Genomic DNA, 16,530 nt, shown 5'->3' with positions numbered 1-16,530 from the left:
TCCCTTATACTATCCAAATTCCACTGATGTTCCATGGAGATGAATACCTTATGCCTGATGGTATCTATTATTTATCTGGTGGTGAAGGTAGAGTTCACAGTGAATATTTAACTTTATACTCCAATTATTATAAATCTGTAATTCTCCAAAACCTTTATTGACCTCAGGATGTTCATTTCCATGTTGCCTCTTGACAGGACCATGATCAGCTGATTGTCTAAAAAGGGTATATATGTTTCTCTTCCTGTCTGAGGGTTGCTACTGTGACCAGTAGAACTCTGGTAAAGACTCTGGCTCTGTGGATAGTCCAAATAGGAAAGATTGGTACTGTAAAAGTGTTGCCAGTCATAAGCAAAGTAAAGAGACGGTCTATGGCAACAGTTACCACTGTCCAAGCCACCACCACCCCTGAAACCAGGAGTGGGGCCACAGCTCGTGAGGGGGAATGTGGACAGGAGTAAGGGGGCCGGGACCAGGGGCTAAGGCTGGGTGCGGGAGTGGAGCCGCAGCCAGGATGCAGTGTAGGCTGTCACTCAGGCCCACAGCCAGGTGCAGCTCCGCTCCTTGCCTTCCTCCCAGCCTCGGCCCCAGGCCAGGAACAGAGCCGTGTCCAGTGGCCGACACCGGGGGCTGGTGCAGGGCTGGGAGATGTGCTGAGGCTGGGGATAGGGCCAGGCACAAGGCCGGGAGCCAGGGATGCAGCTGGGAGCGGGACCAGGACTGGAGCAAAATGGGGGTGGAGAAAGGCTGCGTGGCACTCCCTTCCTGCACCCCTGGGGCCTATCCCAGGCCCCACAATGCCCTCCCGGACATTCCTCCATGCCCCGTAGGGGCATGCACCTCACACTTTGGGGACCTCTGGTCCATAGGGATGGGAAACTGGGATGTGAAGATAAGCTTCCTTCAGATCTGTGGAAAACAGGAATTCCCAGGTTAGGATAAGGAGGAAATATGAGAAGAGTGGGGTGAGGCATTGTTGGCTCTTTTGTGGCAGGGAGGGTAACAATTGACTTGGCAGATTTTTTTTGAAGCGGGTAGGGAAACGAAAATTTTGCATTAGGGAATGTCACATATCTTGCTTGGAGAAAAGTTGCAGAGCAGCACCTTGTTAAAATTTGGGGAGCACATCACAAAGGCAGACACTCAGATGACTCAGTTTTTATGTGCAGAGTTGGTGCAGTATCGTTATATGTGAGTAGGTCCTTCAGATACTTGGTATGGGTATGTTCCTTGAAGACTAGAATTATTTTGTATTCATATTTTAGTTCAGGGCTGAGGTTTTATGCCTAATTTTTTTTTGTTCTTTTATATGTTGTGAGCAGATGATCTGTTAAATCTCATCTTTCTCAAACCGATCCTGAGATTGGCTGATTTGAGCTGTAATTTGTTCCATACCTTGTATTTCATCTAGCCACAGCCTAATTTTACGAGTCTTTAGTGTGCCATATATGGGGATACATTTCCAAGAAATAAATTATAAGATTCATTTCATTCTGTGTTTTTCTGAAGGAGCTGGAGGTCTATTTCCAGCACCACAGAAGGCTGGATTGAGTGTTGAAGGTATTTTTAAAGCTGTTGCATGAGAAATTAAACTTTTTAATTACAAATATGTTTGCTGAAGAAGAGACACAGATACTCAAATGCAATGCCTTACGAATATGTTTCCAATAAATTAAAATGAGGACTGGGTTATATTAATACAATTTAATTATTTAATGTATACATAAAAACATAAGAATGGCCACACTGGGTCAGACCAAAGATCCATCCAGCCCAGTACCCTGTCTACCGACAGTGGCCAATGCCAGGTTCACTCCCTCTGGGGCATCTAACAGAGGCTAGGGACACCATTCCTTAACCATCCTGGCTAATAGCCATTAATGGACTTAACCTCCATGAATTTATCCAGTTCTCTTTTAAACCCTGTTATAGTCCTAGCCTTCACAACCTCCTCAGGCAAGGAGTTCCACAGGTTGACTGTGTGCTGAGTGAAGAAGAACTTCCTTTTATTTGTTTTAATAATTTCATTTGGTGGCCCCTAGTTCTTATATTATGGGAACAAGTAAATAACTTTTCCTTATTCACTTTCTCCATACCACTCATGATTTTATATACCTCTATCATATCCCCCCTTAGTCTCCTCTTTTCCAAGATGAAAAGTCCTAGCCTCTTTAATCTCTCCTCATATGGGACCCGTTCCAAAACTCTAATCATTTTAGTTGCCCTTTTCTGAACCTTTTCTAATGCCAGCATATCTTTTTTGAGATGAGGGGACCACATCTGTCCGCAGTATTCAAGATGTGGGCGTACCATGGATTTATATAAGGGCAATAAGATATTCTCCATTTTATTCTCTATCCCTTTTTTAATGATTCCTAACATCCCATTTGCTTTTTTGACTGCCGCTGCACACTGCGTGGACGTCTTCAGAGAACTATCCACGATGACTTCAAGATCTTTCTCCTGATTAGTTGTAGCTAAATTAGCCCCCATCATATTGTATGTATAGTTGGGGTTATTTTTTCCAATGTGCATTACTTTACATTTATCCACATTAAATTTCATTTGCCATTTTGTTGCCCAATCACTTAGTTTTGTGAGATCTTTTTGAAATTCTTCACAGTCTGCTTTGGTCTTAACTATCTTGAAAAGTTTAGTATCATCTGCAAACTTTGCCACTTCACTGTTTACCCCTTCCTCCAGATCATTTATGAATAAGTTGAATGTGTTTTCATATTTTTATAGTCGGAATAACAAAGACAAATATTTTGTTAACAACATAAAGATTCACAGTAGAGACATAAAGGCTACAAGCAGGGAAGGAGTGAGCTGTCTAAACAGAGTCTTGTTGGATTCCCAGTTACCAGGGGTTGGTCACCATTTACTAGTAGCCAAGGGTACTTTTTATAGTTATGTCCTGGAGGATGTCATGACCTCTTTTTTGGGACGCACCCTTACCACTGTAATTCATGTCATCCTTACCTCCAAACAACTCTAATGTAATGTGCTCTACCTGGGATGGTACCTTAAATCTATTCAGAAACTAAATCTAGGGCAGAATGCATCAGCCTGCTTGGTAACTGGAGCACTGCAAGTACATTCAGCCTGGATGTTGTAATCTGCAATGCCTCCTTTGGATTTTCCAGGAGAAATTTAGGATCCTGGTATTGATCTACAAACTCCTAAATGGCCTGAGGTTCACCAATCATCACCTTCCCTGGGCCATAATTCCACAACTGAATTCTGTAGAAGCACTCAATCTGGACCTCCACTGAACAAAAAACAAAAGGAGGTTGCTAACAGAAGTTTCTATGAAAGACCTTTTCCTTTGGAACATTCTTCCTACTGGCCCAAAATACTGTAGCCCAGATCTGTTGATCTTCAGGGCAAATGTTGTGATGCTGCTGCTGACTTTCTTTTACATACTTTACATTGTACTTCTAGGGTGATATTTTCAAAAGTGCTCAGTGGTGGCCTAACTCTCCTCTGAATGAGCCTATGGTAAAACTCTCCTTGACTTCAGCAGGAGTACAGTTTTCACCAACCCTGATTACTTTTGAAAATCTCACCCTTAATTATCAGAGGCATCTACAGTGTAAAATAATTACCCTTTCAATTGTATAAATATAAATAAAATACAATAAATAAAATAAAAACAAACTGCAATGTCCAATACTTCCCAGGAAGGAGAGGGATTGGAAAAAATAACTTATAGTCTCATTCAAGATAGGATTTCTTAGATAACATCTCCTTTTATAAGCCATTGTAAATGTAAAATTAAAATCTCACATAACACACTGTTGTTATGTGCACAACAATATGCAAGCATATTTGACAGGTTCACACTAAGGTCCTGATCCTGCAAGCTCATTCATGCAAATTGACCCCTCTGCCCACATGGAGCCCCAATGGAGTCAATGGGGCTCTGTGCAGGCATAGCAATTAAGAGGTTAGCAAACATATTAGTTTGCAGGATTGGGGATTAAATCTCTTGCAAATGTTTTGCAGGATAGGATACGCTGTTCTTTCTATTTTGTCACCTTATGCTTTAATGTAAAGAGAGACGCGCATAACTGTTTTGATCAGTTTCTATAAGGATCATTTACTGTTTAGAATATATCTATATTAATAGCGGATTTCAAACTTAAAAAGTGATTATGATGAAAAAAGTGGCAATTGGAAAACAATATTTTCTCACTCGAAAGACCTGTGTGTATTCTGGATCTTATCTATTCACTGACAAAAAACATTTAATATTTATCACTCGTTAGTACCACAGAGCCAATTCAGCTCTGTGGGATAGTGTGTTGGGCTCTCTTCTGGGTCTCATATCAACAACAGGAATTGTTAATTAAAGTTCTATTTGCAGAATATTTATTATTGGTGATGTGCAAGCCAAAGAGAATACCGTTTGGCTTTCAGACTTTGAGGAACTGGCAGTTAAGAAAGCCTTCTTTTTACATGTATATTGAGTAGATTTAATCTGGATGTCATTGAGAAACAATAAATATGAAAAATTTTACACAGTCACTTTTCATAGTAGAGCCACACTTAAATTGTGCAAATAATTTGCAGGCTGGAGGTTTGTAAATCTCAAAGAGTTTGGAGTGAAGTAGTTGAAGTATGAGCATTCAAACAGAAAGTCTTTTTATTTCTTTAATGTCATTTGTCTAATGAGTAGAGACAGTTTTCCTCAGTCTAGGCTTTTTTAGATCTTTCCATGTTAGTTATGCAGATTACAGCAAACATATATTCCCATAAAATGAGGCCAAGACTGCTTTCAGTACAATTAAGCAGGCCCCCATATTATATGTTATGCATTTATTCAGACATGAAAATTCTAATTATCCAATATCCCAAGACAAAGAATTTTTTATTTTATAAGAAAATAGAACCATTAATTTTTTCATTTTTATCAATCATCATGACAAAGTTCACGTAAATAGATTTTGTGCTTGGGCTAGTCAATTTTCGTGATAATTTTGCAAGGCTCAATTTATTAGATATTCAAGCTTCAGCTGCTGTGGCTAATTTATCATCACCTCAAATTTCCTGTTCCCAAATTATTCTTATTTACAATGTATTTACTTTTTATTTTGTTCTTGGACTTCAAAAGTTTTCAGTGAGAAAAGAAAAAAAATGTTAGAAACAGCAAGAGATTCAGATTGAAAGACATGACCTGTCTTTGCTGGTTACATGAGAATACTGTACTCTCCAAATACTTCTATGCAACATGACAGTAGTTATGAACCATAAATTGATGTATCAATACTAAGACTTCAGGCTTTGTGACTGATATTCTGGATTCTACCTTGGTACCAGCGGCGTATTAACGCCTAGGCCGACAAGGCCTAGGCCTAGGGCGGCAAATTTATAATAGCAGCCAGAGGCTGCTTTCCCCGGCGCCGGTTCGCGCCCTCCGCCCCCGCCCCAACTCCACCCTTTCCCCGCCCCCTCGCTGCTCCTATTGGTCCCCTTCCCCAAATCCCCGCCCTGGCCTCGCCTCCTCTCCTGAGCAAGCCTCGTTCCCCCCTCTTCCCCCTCCTTCGCGAAGCTGCTTCACGCACAAGCACTGGCAGGGAGCAAAGAGAAGCAGGACCCAGCGGCGCACTCAGGGGAGGAGGCGGAGGTGGAGCAGAGGTGAGCGGGGAAGGGGAGGCGGCAATTATTTCAGGGCCTAGGGGCGGCAAAATCTTTAATCCGCCACTGCTTGGTACATTAATGATGAGTCTATGTCCACATCCTACTTTACTGGATGTGCTATAATCTACAATGGATCATGCAAAAGCATGAAGTAGACCAAGTCTTATTGTAAGTCACAACATCCAATTGCCAGAAGCAGGCACTAGCTAATAAAGCTAAGGCATACATCTAGTAAACTGGTATAAAGGCCAAAAAAATAAGCATACAACAGGACAACCCTAATCTACCTGGTACTCTAGCACAATAGCCACAAATACTCTTTACTGAAACAACCAGATAATTCATTTTACCTGTGTATTTGAGAGAGAAAGAAAGAATGTGGCAAGTTTGAAAAGGAAATAATATCATTCTCAGCCAATTAATTTACAGTACCACTAGCATTCAGTCCTCCCATTCCTAGGGAGTATTGTGCCACCGTTGGCATATTACTTCATACTTAACCACTTGGCCAGTTGATAGTTTAATATTTTGTTAATGAGCATCTGTTTAAACTATAAGCCACAAAATGTAAAAATGTACAACATATGCACAAGGAGGAACATTGATTGGCTCAAGGCTGAAAAGGACTTCTGTTCTTTACATAAAAATTGGTGTTAAGGTGCTACATCTATAATTCTAAATACACATAGATGTCATATAAAGGCAGGGAAAACAACAGGTACAAAACCAGCTTTGTTCTAACCGGAAAGTCTCCCACTCAGCAGCATAGCACACTGCCAAAAAGCTGAAGAGTGTAGACACATGAGCAAGTGAAAATGTTATTGTGAGGGGGTGTATGCAATTATGTATTCATAATACTACATATAGTATTCATTCCAATGTACATCTGAGTCTGTTAAATATATTATTCTGAGGATTGTTTCACTACTATATATTTAGGTAGGTGATCATCTAGAAACTAAATAAGCACAATAAGGAGCCATGAGTTAGCACAATAATTGTAGTGAATTAAAGTCACAAGCTTAGCTGGAGGGACAATATATGATGGGACTAATAAACTTACTAAAATTTGTGCCTTGAACGTTGGATATTTATTTATTTTGTATACTTCTAATTGCCTACGAGGGGAAAAAGTGAAAGGTTAGTAAGTCTCTTTTTCCTCTTAAACACAAACTGAAATGAAAGAGAAGGTTGTATTATTATTCCAAACTCTCTGTGAAGTTAACTTATTTGTAAAATGGAGGGCTGATACTTGACTGCCTCCTAACGTAGAAGAACAAGACCTTACTCAATAAGAAAAATTATAAGCATCAGTGAGTAGAAGAGGTGAAATGTGACCTCATAGGGCTTGTCTACACTGGCAACGCTAAAGAGCTGCTGCAGCAGCGCTTTAACGTGCCTTGTGTGGTCATGGCCCAGCACTGGGAGAGAGCTCTCCCAGTGCTCTAAAAAAAATCACCTCCACGAGGGGCGCAGCTCCCAGCACTGATGCACTGTCTAACTGGCGCTTTCCAGCGCTGAAACTTGCTGTGCTCAGGCGGGTGTTTTTTCACACCCCAGAGCCAGAAAGTTGCAGCGCTGTAAATTACCAGTGTAGACAAGCCCTATAGTCTCCTCGCTCCAACCCTTGTGTACCTTTACTTACGCTAAAGGGTACTTTGATTCAGAAGACTCTTCCTCTCTCTCTCTCTCTCTCTCTGACTCAACAGTGCTTCAGATCAGGGAGCCTGCTTCAGCTGAACTGCAGAACATCCCACAAAATCTGAGGCACTTAAGAGCTCTCCTCCTCTCCCTCCCCCAGCAACATCAAAGTCTCCCTCCCTCCTTATAATACAGCTGCAACATATTTGTGTTTCGATAAAAAGTCAAAACAGTTCGAGGTAAAAACCATTTTGATTTTTATCTTGAAGAAACACTCCGTGTCCTTTAAGATAAACCAACACATGTAAAAGTATTCTTTTTTTTCTATTTACTGTCAATTAGTGGTTTAACAGAATACCACACAGAAGGTTTCTAAATTAAATGAATATACTTTACTGGACCTCTGAATTCTTTACAATTTTCCCTATTGCTATTTTTGTTCTTAGAAAACACGCACATGGACTATGCTTGACCTATGCCAGTGACTTAAATCTATAGAGCACACTCTGTTTCCAAAACAACGAACCAGAAATGCAGCCACATTAACTCAAACTTCTTGACTGGAAAAACACATTTCTCCCCTTTCCTTCCAATACAGATGTAACTCAGAGTATTCCTTTACTAAACTGCTTTAAAGGAATTTAATTTGCTTTATTTAAAATACATTTTCAGTCACCTCTTATTTAACAGAGAAGAAACCAAAACCTCTCTCAGTGAAAATCATCTTTTGTTTCAAAACCTCCGACCTATGGGATAAAAGTTAAAACTTGATGATTGTTTTATGTGACCTATCTTCCACTATGTTATAACAAAAATTACATCTAATAGTAACAATTTTACTGTACTTGGTTTATTGCTATGGCGACAACTAGGGAATGTTTACTACAGACATAGGCCAGTGATATGAATCAACCTAAGGAGTAAAGTTCCATAGAAAAAAAGCAATGTTAAGAGAACACTGAGGTTACAAAGTTTACAGCAAGGACATCAGAACCATTAAATATATGGAGGCAGTATTTTAGTCAACTACTAAAAGGTGAGGCTGTGGCCAATCTCCTGATATAGAGGACAGAGACAATCTGTATGTCAGATGAGGGCCAGTCACCAGAGTAGATGTAAAAATGGCCATCAATCAGTTAAAAATGGAAAAGGCACCAGGTCTGGACAACACTCTGACAGTGGTTCTTAAGGTAGTCTACTGTGGTCTTCTAGTCATTTTTATAGGCCTCTTACAAAAGATATGGGAAGAAGTAAAAATACCAAACAAATCGAAATGTGTCATACTGTGAAACTACCAAAGAAAGGAGAACTCAGTCAGTGTAAAAGCTGGAGGGGCATTCATATGCTGTCTATTCCAAGTAAGGTATTTACATGTATTATTCTATACAAAATAAAGAGAGTGGTCGATTCAAGGGTTCAGAAGGAGGAATCACATATAGATCAAATGATAATCTTATGTATCATCATAGAACTGTGGATTGAATTGCGATCACTACTTTATTTGAATTGTATAGATTTCCAGAAAGCCTTTGACACAGTGGATGGAACAGTTTTATGGAAGTTGTTTTGCCACAATGGAAATTTTTGAACATCAAGAGCTTTTATGAAAATATGACATGCCATATTACACATAACAGCAAACTGACTAAACCATTCAAGGTTACTGTGGGCATCAGGCAAAGATGTCTTTTGTCACCCATATCTTTTTACTGAGAGTCGATTTGGTAATGAGAAAGACCACAGAACCAAGGGGCATACAATGGACTTTCACGCAAAAGTAAGAGGACCTTGACTTTGCAGATGACATCAACTTACTATCCCATACCCAGAGAGACATGGAAGCTAAAATTATCTCTAGGCTTATGCACAATTAGTAGGGTTGAAAATCAACATTGAGAAAACTAAAACCATGAGAATCAACACAAGAAACACCAATAAAACTTTCTGAGACTTACAAAGAAGAGGTCCAATATTTCCCATAGCTTGGCAGCACTGTAAGTACAACAGATGGAATAGACAAAGACAAAGCCAGAAAAGTGAAAGTCAGACATACCTTTGTAATTCTAAAGCTGAACTGGAGTAAAAACAAGCTTGCCCTCCAAACTAAACTTTAAATATTTAACACCATTGTAAAGCTGGTCTTACTATATGGCGCTGAAACTTGGAGCCTTATTAAAACCTTACTGTTGAAATTCCAAATTTTCATAAATAACTGCCTTTTAGACAAATCCTCAGTATTTAGGGGGGAGGGATAGCTCAGTGGTTTGAGCACTGGCCTGCTAAACCCAGGGTTGTGAGTTCAATCCTTGAGGGGGCCATTTAGGGACCTGGGGCAACTATGGGGGATTGGTCCTGCTTTGAGCAGGGGGTTGGACTAGATAACCTCCTGAGGTCCCTTCCAACTCTGATATTCTATGATTCCATGATTCATAGGCAGCTGTGGAAAAGTGAAAGCTTTCTTCTTGATAACTGGCTCTGTGGATGAGGGGAAAGCAGTGGACGTGTTGTTCCTTGACTTTAGCAAAGTTTTGACACGGTCAAACCTCCCCCACTGCAACTGGAGACCATTACTCCTTGTTCTGTCATCAGCTACCACTGAGAACAGTCTAGATCCATCCTCTGTGGAACCCCCTTTCAGGTAGTTGAAAGCAGCTATCAAATCCCCCCTCATTCTTGTCTTCCGCAGACTAAACAAAACCGGCCCGAGGACCGACCCTTGGGGCACTCCACTTGATACTGGATGCCAACTAGACATAGAGCCATTGATCACTACCCGTTGAGCCTGACAATCTAGCCAACTTTCTATCCACCTTATAGTCCATTCATCCAGCCCATACTTCTTTAACTTGCTGGCAAGAATACTGTGGGAGACCGTGTCAAAAGCTTTGCTAAAGTCAAGGAACAACACGTCCACTGCTTTCCCCTCATCCACAGAGCCAGTTATCTCGTCATAGAAGGCAATTAGATTAGTCAGGCATGACTTGCCCTTGGTGAATCCATGCTGACTGTTCCTGATCACTTTCCTTTCCTCTAAGTGCTTCGGAATTGATTCCTTGAGGACCTGCTCCATGATTTTTCCAGGGACTCAGGTGAGGCTGACTAGCCTGTAGTTCCCAGAATCATCCTCCTTCCCTTTTTTAAAGATGGGCACTACATTAGGCTTTTTCCAGTTGTCCGGGACTTCCCCTGATCGCCATGAGTTTTCAAAGATAATGGCCAATGGCTCTGCAATCACATCCGCCAACTCCTTTAGCACTCTCATATCTTGCAGCCAAACTCTCCTGCCTGCCAATATATGGCAAACATTTATTTTAAATGTGAAACTAAGGTAATTCCCAAACCAACTGTCCCGCTGTTCCCTCCCCTCGCCCCCACCATTAAGCTAGAATTAAGGTTGAGAGGTAACATATCAGTATTTTACAAGGTCGGGGTGGGGGGAACCCTTACAAAAATGTTGCAATCATCAACAGAAAGCCCACCATTTGAAACTCAGGAAATTCAGATTTAAGGTTTAAAAAAAGTGTATGTTATTTTCTCTTTACACAACAAAAGCATGAAGAAACCATACTATCACAGTTGTGTCCCAAATAACCATGTTTACTAAATATACACAAACATGCCAGGCCTACCTAAATTCATATTGCTGCTCTGCCCGGTTTATTTCAGCTTCTAAAACATAAGAACACTGTGAACACCACGAGGGGGCTCACAAACTATTTAAAGGGGTACTATTCTATTCCTATACATTACAGAAACTCAAAGATCTGAAAGTATAGGAATACACATTTCAGACTGCCCAAACCAATTTTAGTCCTGCTCCTGCATTAATCATAGAATCATAGACTTTAAGGTCAGAAGGGACCATTATGATCGTCTAGTCTGACCTCCTGCACAACGCAAGCCATAGAATCTCACCCACCCACTCCTGTAACAAACCCCTAACCTATGTCTGAGCTATTGAAGTCCTCAAATTGTGGTTTAAAGACTTCAAGGTGCAGAGAATCCTCCAGCAAATGACCCATGACCCACGCTAAAGAGGAAGGCAAAAAAACCCCAGGGCCTCTTCCTATCTGCCCTGGAGGAAAATTCCTTCCCGACCCCAAATATGGTGATCAGCTAAACCCTGAGCATGTGGGCAAGACTTACCAGCCAGACACCCAGGAAAAAATTCTCTGTAGTAACTCAGATCCGACCCCATCTAACTTCCCATCACAGGCCATTGGGCATATCTACCGCTAATAGTCCAAGATCAATAAATTGCCGAAATTAGTCTATCCCATCATATATTATCCCTTCCATAAATTTATCAAGCTTAGTTTTGAAGCCAGATATGTCTTTTGCCCCCACTGCTTCCCTTGCAAGGTGGTTACAGAACTTCACTCCTCTGATGGTTAGAAACCTTCGTCTAATTTCAAGTCTAAACTTCCTGATGGCCAGTTTATATCCATTTGTTCTTGCGTCGACATTGGTACTGAGCTTAAATAATTCTTCTCCCTCCGTGGTATTTATCCCTCTGATATATTTAGAGAGAGCAATCATATCTCCTCTCAGCCTTCTTTTGGTTAGGGTAAACAAGCCATTAATGCCCGGAGGGGGAAAAAAATCCCACACTTTGAAAGAAACACCCTTATCCATCTATATACAGGTTCATCTCATGACTTACCACAAAAATTTAAAATGCTTTACTTTACACTAGTAACTGACAGTCCATGTCACCACACAGGTGTAGCAGTTGGGCCACGTAATCCATCATCTGTCTCCCTCATATAACCAATGAAATGCAAATTAGCCGTACAGTAAGGTTGATGATTGGTTACCTTTGATATCACAGTGATCTAGGATACATGCCTTCCTGACACATGAATATAATTTGTAAAGTCAAAATGGCTGAAACTTTAAATATTGGATGGTAACAAATCACAAACCCCTGTGATGATTGAACTTGGTGATATTCTGACTAAAAAGAGCTCTCGACCATACCTGTAGCTGTTTCCATCACTTCATACTGATTCAACAGACAGAGTGATACACAGAGTGATACACAGAGTGACAAATCCTGGAATCTTATTATATAGATTAGCCAGACTCCATATTTCCAGTTAATTCAGGTATCCCAAATTTGAGGATTAGGCCACAAAGATATTGCTGAGCCCAGGCATTTCAATACATTTACACACTGTCTTGTGCAATATGATATATACTGTATCTATCCAATCAATGAAAATTAATCATGAAGACATCATGACCAGAAAAGAAATAATCAGCTCCTGTAATACATCTTTAAAAGGTAATGTTCAAGGACAAGGAAGAGTGTAGAGCAACTATGATTTTGCTCTGTTAAATTAGAAGCTGCTATGTTTGAAGTTTGTTTTTGGTTTGTTTGTTTTGTTGCTAAACTGGCAATAATGGCATTTGTAAGAAATATCTCATTCCAAATCTGTAATGGCCCAGTATATTTCTATGCTTTTGATCAGCGCAGAGACATAGTAGCAAAATAAAGTAAATCAGTAAAATGACCCATAGGATGCAAGTGTGGGCATGCACATGTGTGTTTTCAATTGTGGGAAGAGAAGACTAGCAATTGGAGAACATACTACATCCAGTAAGTAATCAGGATCTCAGACAGTGTGTTACAGAAGCTCTGTGTCCTTCAGATTACCTGTGAAACAACCTGTCACGGGTTACAGAAACCCCACACTAGCACAGAAGGGGCTAAGGAGTTGCTTTGGGCTGAAGTGGCCCTGCCCCTCTGCACCTTCAAATCATGCCAGTATTGTAGAAGGAGTTAAAATGAGGGAACTCCACTCTGATGGGGGCAACCCTGGGGAGGGAACAGGCTGTTGAGCTTCTCCAGCCCTGAAGAACGGGCTGACAGCCAGTAGAGCCTCTGCCCTCACAGAACTAACAAAGAGAAAAAAGACTGATACTGGTGCTGAACTCTGAAGTGAACTGTGATACTCCCAGGGCCCTCTGCAATAAGAGAGGCCCATATCCTGATGACAGCTGCCTACAGATTTTTTCCCCCTTGCTTTTCCTTCATACCTTTATTTAACCCTGTTAGCTGACTGTGGGCTGTTTTGTTGTTTCACCTTGGAGCCTGAGAGGGGAAGAAACAGCCAAGAGGTCTTGGAAAGAGGGTTGAGAGCCAGCCCACTAGAACAGGGGCAGGCAAACTTTTTGGTCCAAGGCCACATCTGAGTTTGGAAATTGTATGGCGGGCCATGAATGCTCACAAATTTGGGGTTGGGGTGCGGGAGGGGGTGAGGGCTCTGGCTGGAGGTGCGGGCGCTGGGGTGGGGCTGGGGATGAGGGGTTTGGAGTGCAGGAGGGTGCTCCAGGCTCGGACTGAGGGGTTCGGAGGGCAGGAGAGGGATCAGGGCTGGAGCAGGGGGTTGGGGCATGGAAGGGGGACGGGGTGCAGGCTCTGGGTGGTGCTTACCTCAAGCAGCTCCCAAAAGCAGCGGCATGTCCCCTTTCCAGCTCCTACGCGGAGGCACAACCAGGCAGCTCTGCGCGCTGCCCCATCTGTAGGCGCTGTCCCTGCAGCTCCCAGAAGCAGCGTCATGTTCCCCTCTCCGACTCCTACACGGAGGCACGGCCAGGCAGCTTTGCATGGTGCCCCATCCGCAGTCACCGCCCCTTCAGCTCCCGCTGGCCGTGGTTCCCAGCCAATGGGAGCTGTGGGGATGGTGCTTGGGGCAAAGAGGCAGCGTGCAGAGCCACCTGGCTGCCCTCACATGTAGGAGCCGAAGGAAGGACATGCTACTGCTTCCGGGAGCCACGGCACATGTGGAGCAGGGCAAGCCCCCAACCCCGCTCCCCGGCAAGAGCTCGAGGGCTGGTTTAAAATAGCAGATGGGCCAAATGTGGCCCGCAGTTTGCCCACCCTTGCACTAGAAAGACACATCTCTATAGCACCTACTGGGGTAGGAGTAATTGGACTCACACATATGTGCTCCCCACTTAGTTCCTAAAGGAGGAGGTCTACCACAGATTCATGACACAACCACTATCCATACGACAGAAAAGAATCTGCATCATCTCCTCTCTACAGCAAGTTAGCCCTGGGAAAAGTTAAGCAAATAGGAACAAGAATGATTTGTGAGTGACAGTTGTGACAGATATGACAATTTCCTACAATATCCTTGAGAAACCTTCTTGAATTAAGTTTAAGTATCTTTGGGGTCCATTGTTCTAAGTGCAAAGGTTATGTACTATTGTGACCTAGGATTGATGTAACCTCTCTAGGGGGGTAGATGTGATGTAAAGCCTGGATGATCAAAAGACTATAGTGAACAATTTGCTAGTCTGTTTGCCATGAATAGAATGGATTTGAGGGACAATATGTGTGAAGCGGATTTGCTGGGAAATACCTAAGGAGAGGTTAATGCAAATTCCCAAACTCTTTATGCAAGAATTGTGCCTTTTGAAGCTATGCCTTGAGGAGAGGGTCTTTGTCTGCTGATCACCTGTAATATGAGACCAAGATCAAAGGCCCAAGCACTATAAAGCAAATGGGTGCTCTGGTCCTGAATCTGAGACATTTATGAACTTATGACCATGGGGAAAACCCCAGTTGTGCATTTTGAAGGACTGACACCAACCAGAGCCAGAGACTGAAGTTGGGGTGACCCGTAGGTTCTTTTATTGTTTTAATAAGTTTTCTCTACAATGCTTTCACCTCAAGAATAAATGTGTTTGATTATAAAGAGCTACGTGCTCACTTGTAACTGCTGACAGTTACAGCTGTTCATAGCCCTGGGAAAGAAAGCAAAGTGTAGACTCTGTCCCATTTACTCTGGCTTGATGGAGACATCACAGTGTAGGCAGGGAACTGTGCAGGCTGCCAAAAACCCGGTCAGGAGGGAGAAAGATGCTGATCTCCACCCAAGAGAGGTGACAGGTCCAGGTGGTCTAGATAATACTTAGTCCTATCATGAGTGCAGAGGACTGGACTAGATGATCTCTTGAGGTCCCTTCCAGTCCTATGATTCTATGAGAGCAGAGGAGCCAGGAGCCTAGAGTGGGTGCCCTTGGTGGACCATGAGGGGGGAAATATAGGTGCATTTGCTCTGAACTGTGACAACAGTGTGTAATATATTCCTAAAACGTACTCAAGAAGAAAAATTAGAGCTCCCAGCCATCCACCCCTTTCCATGGGAGAGGTTACTACAACCATCTTTTTCAGAAGCTTTCCCTGTTTTTATGTCATTGTAGGAGGAAAAGGGAAATAGGATTTGAAAATGTCTCTTTGGATTTAGCAAGGGTTTATCCTCTGTTGTGCTGAAGAAGAGAAAAGCAGATAAAGGAGCCCTCAGTGCTGAAGATATAAATTGGATCTCACATGAAAATTTTACACTAAAGGTTTTCTGATGTGACATTCTAAAATCACATCAGCTCAGCTTGAATAATACAACAATGATTAAAAATTTCGGATAAATCAGTGTCGGATGTTACTGCTTAACGAGCCACAATGTCTGGCACCAGAGTACGGTACACATCATTCTCCTCAAAATAACCAGTAGTATAAATCTTTCTGAAGCAGTTACAACCATGAGACACTGTCTCTCTATTCCCACTACAGAAGTTCTCAAAAATACCATGGCATTACTAATAGACTGCCATTCTCACATCATTCTGGTTACCATTTCATCTCTGATGAAATATGATAGCTGATTTATTCCAGTTCTGTGAAGATACCTTTGTGGTATCAGGTGATCAATAGCAAGACAGTGGTATCAAAGTAAACGGAAGCATTCTAATGTCAGTTTAATACTGTACCACTGTGTTTTAGAAAACTATGCAGAAATGATACCTTGGAGTCCCTCTCCTAACCCGCCAAACTCTGCTAATAAAATTACCATAATGTTGCGGTATTGCACCAGTAGCTGCTGTCATAATGGTAAAACCTGACCACCATTATCTTCAATATTATTTTTTGTTGTTGTTTATTTCTTTAGAGTCCCCACAAATGTGATAGGTTCTTTACGAATACATATTCTATTAGCTTCAAATTGAGCAGGTATTTGTCCAATAAGATATGAAAAAATGTAACCTTAACATTAGGGCCCCCATTCTGCACTGTGCCTAATTTTAAGCATGTGAGTAGGCCTATTGACTTCAATGCAACTACTCATGCACTTAAAGTTAAACATGTTTTTAATCCATCTTATTGAATTGGGGCCTAAACTGACTTTTAAAATCACTGAAATATGAAAGAACTCAGTCTAAAACACGGGGTTAAAA

The 16,530-nt window shown here is 41.7% G+C and overlaps 1 protein-coding gene across 6 annotated transcripts in view; it reads right to left on the bottom strand.

Annotated features, from left to right (window-relative positions):
• The window catches only part of CORIN (corin, serine peptidase), a 311,181-nt gene that overhangs the window by 235,840 nt on the left and 58,811 nt on the right, over nt 1-16,530 (bottom strand). The gene's annotated exons all lie outside the window — the stretch shown is intronic.

This window comes from Natator depressus, chromosome 4, assembly GCF_965152275.1.
Source record: "Natator depressus isolate rNatDep1 chromosome 4, rNatDep2.hap1, whole genome shotgun sequence".
NCBI lineage: Eukaryota > Metazoa > Chordata > Testudines > Cheloniidae > Natator > Natator depressus.
The sequence above is the reverse complement of the archived record's forward strand: the minus strand, read 5'-3'. Positions and strand labels throughout refer to the sequence as shown.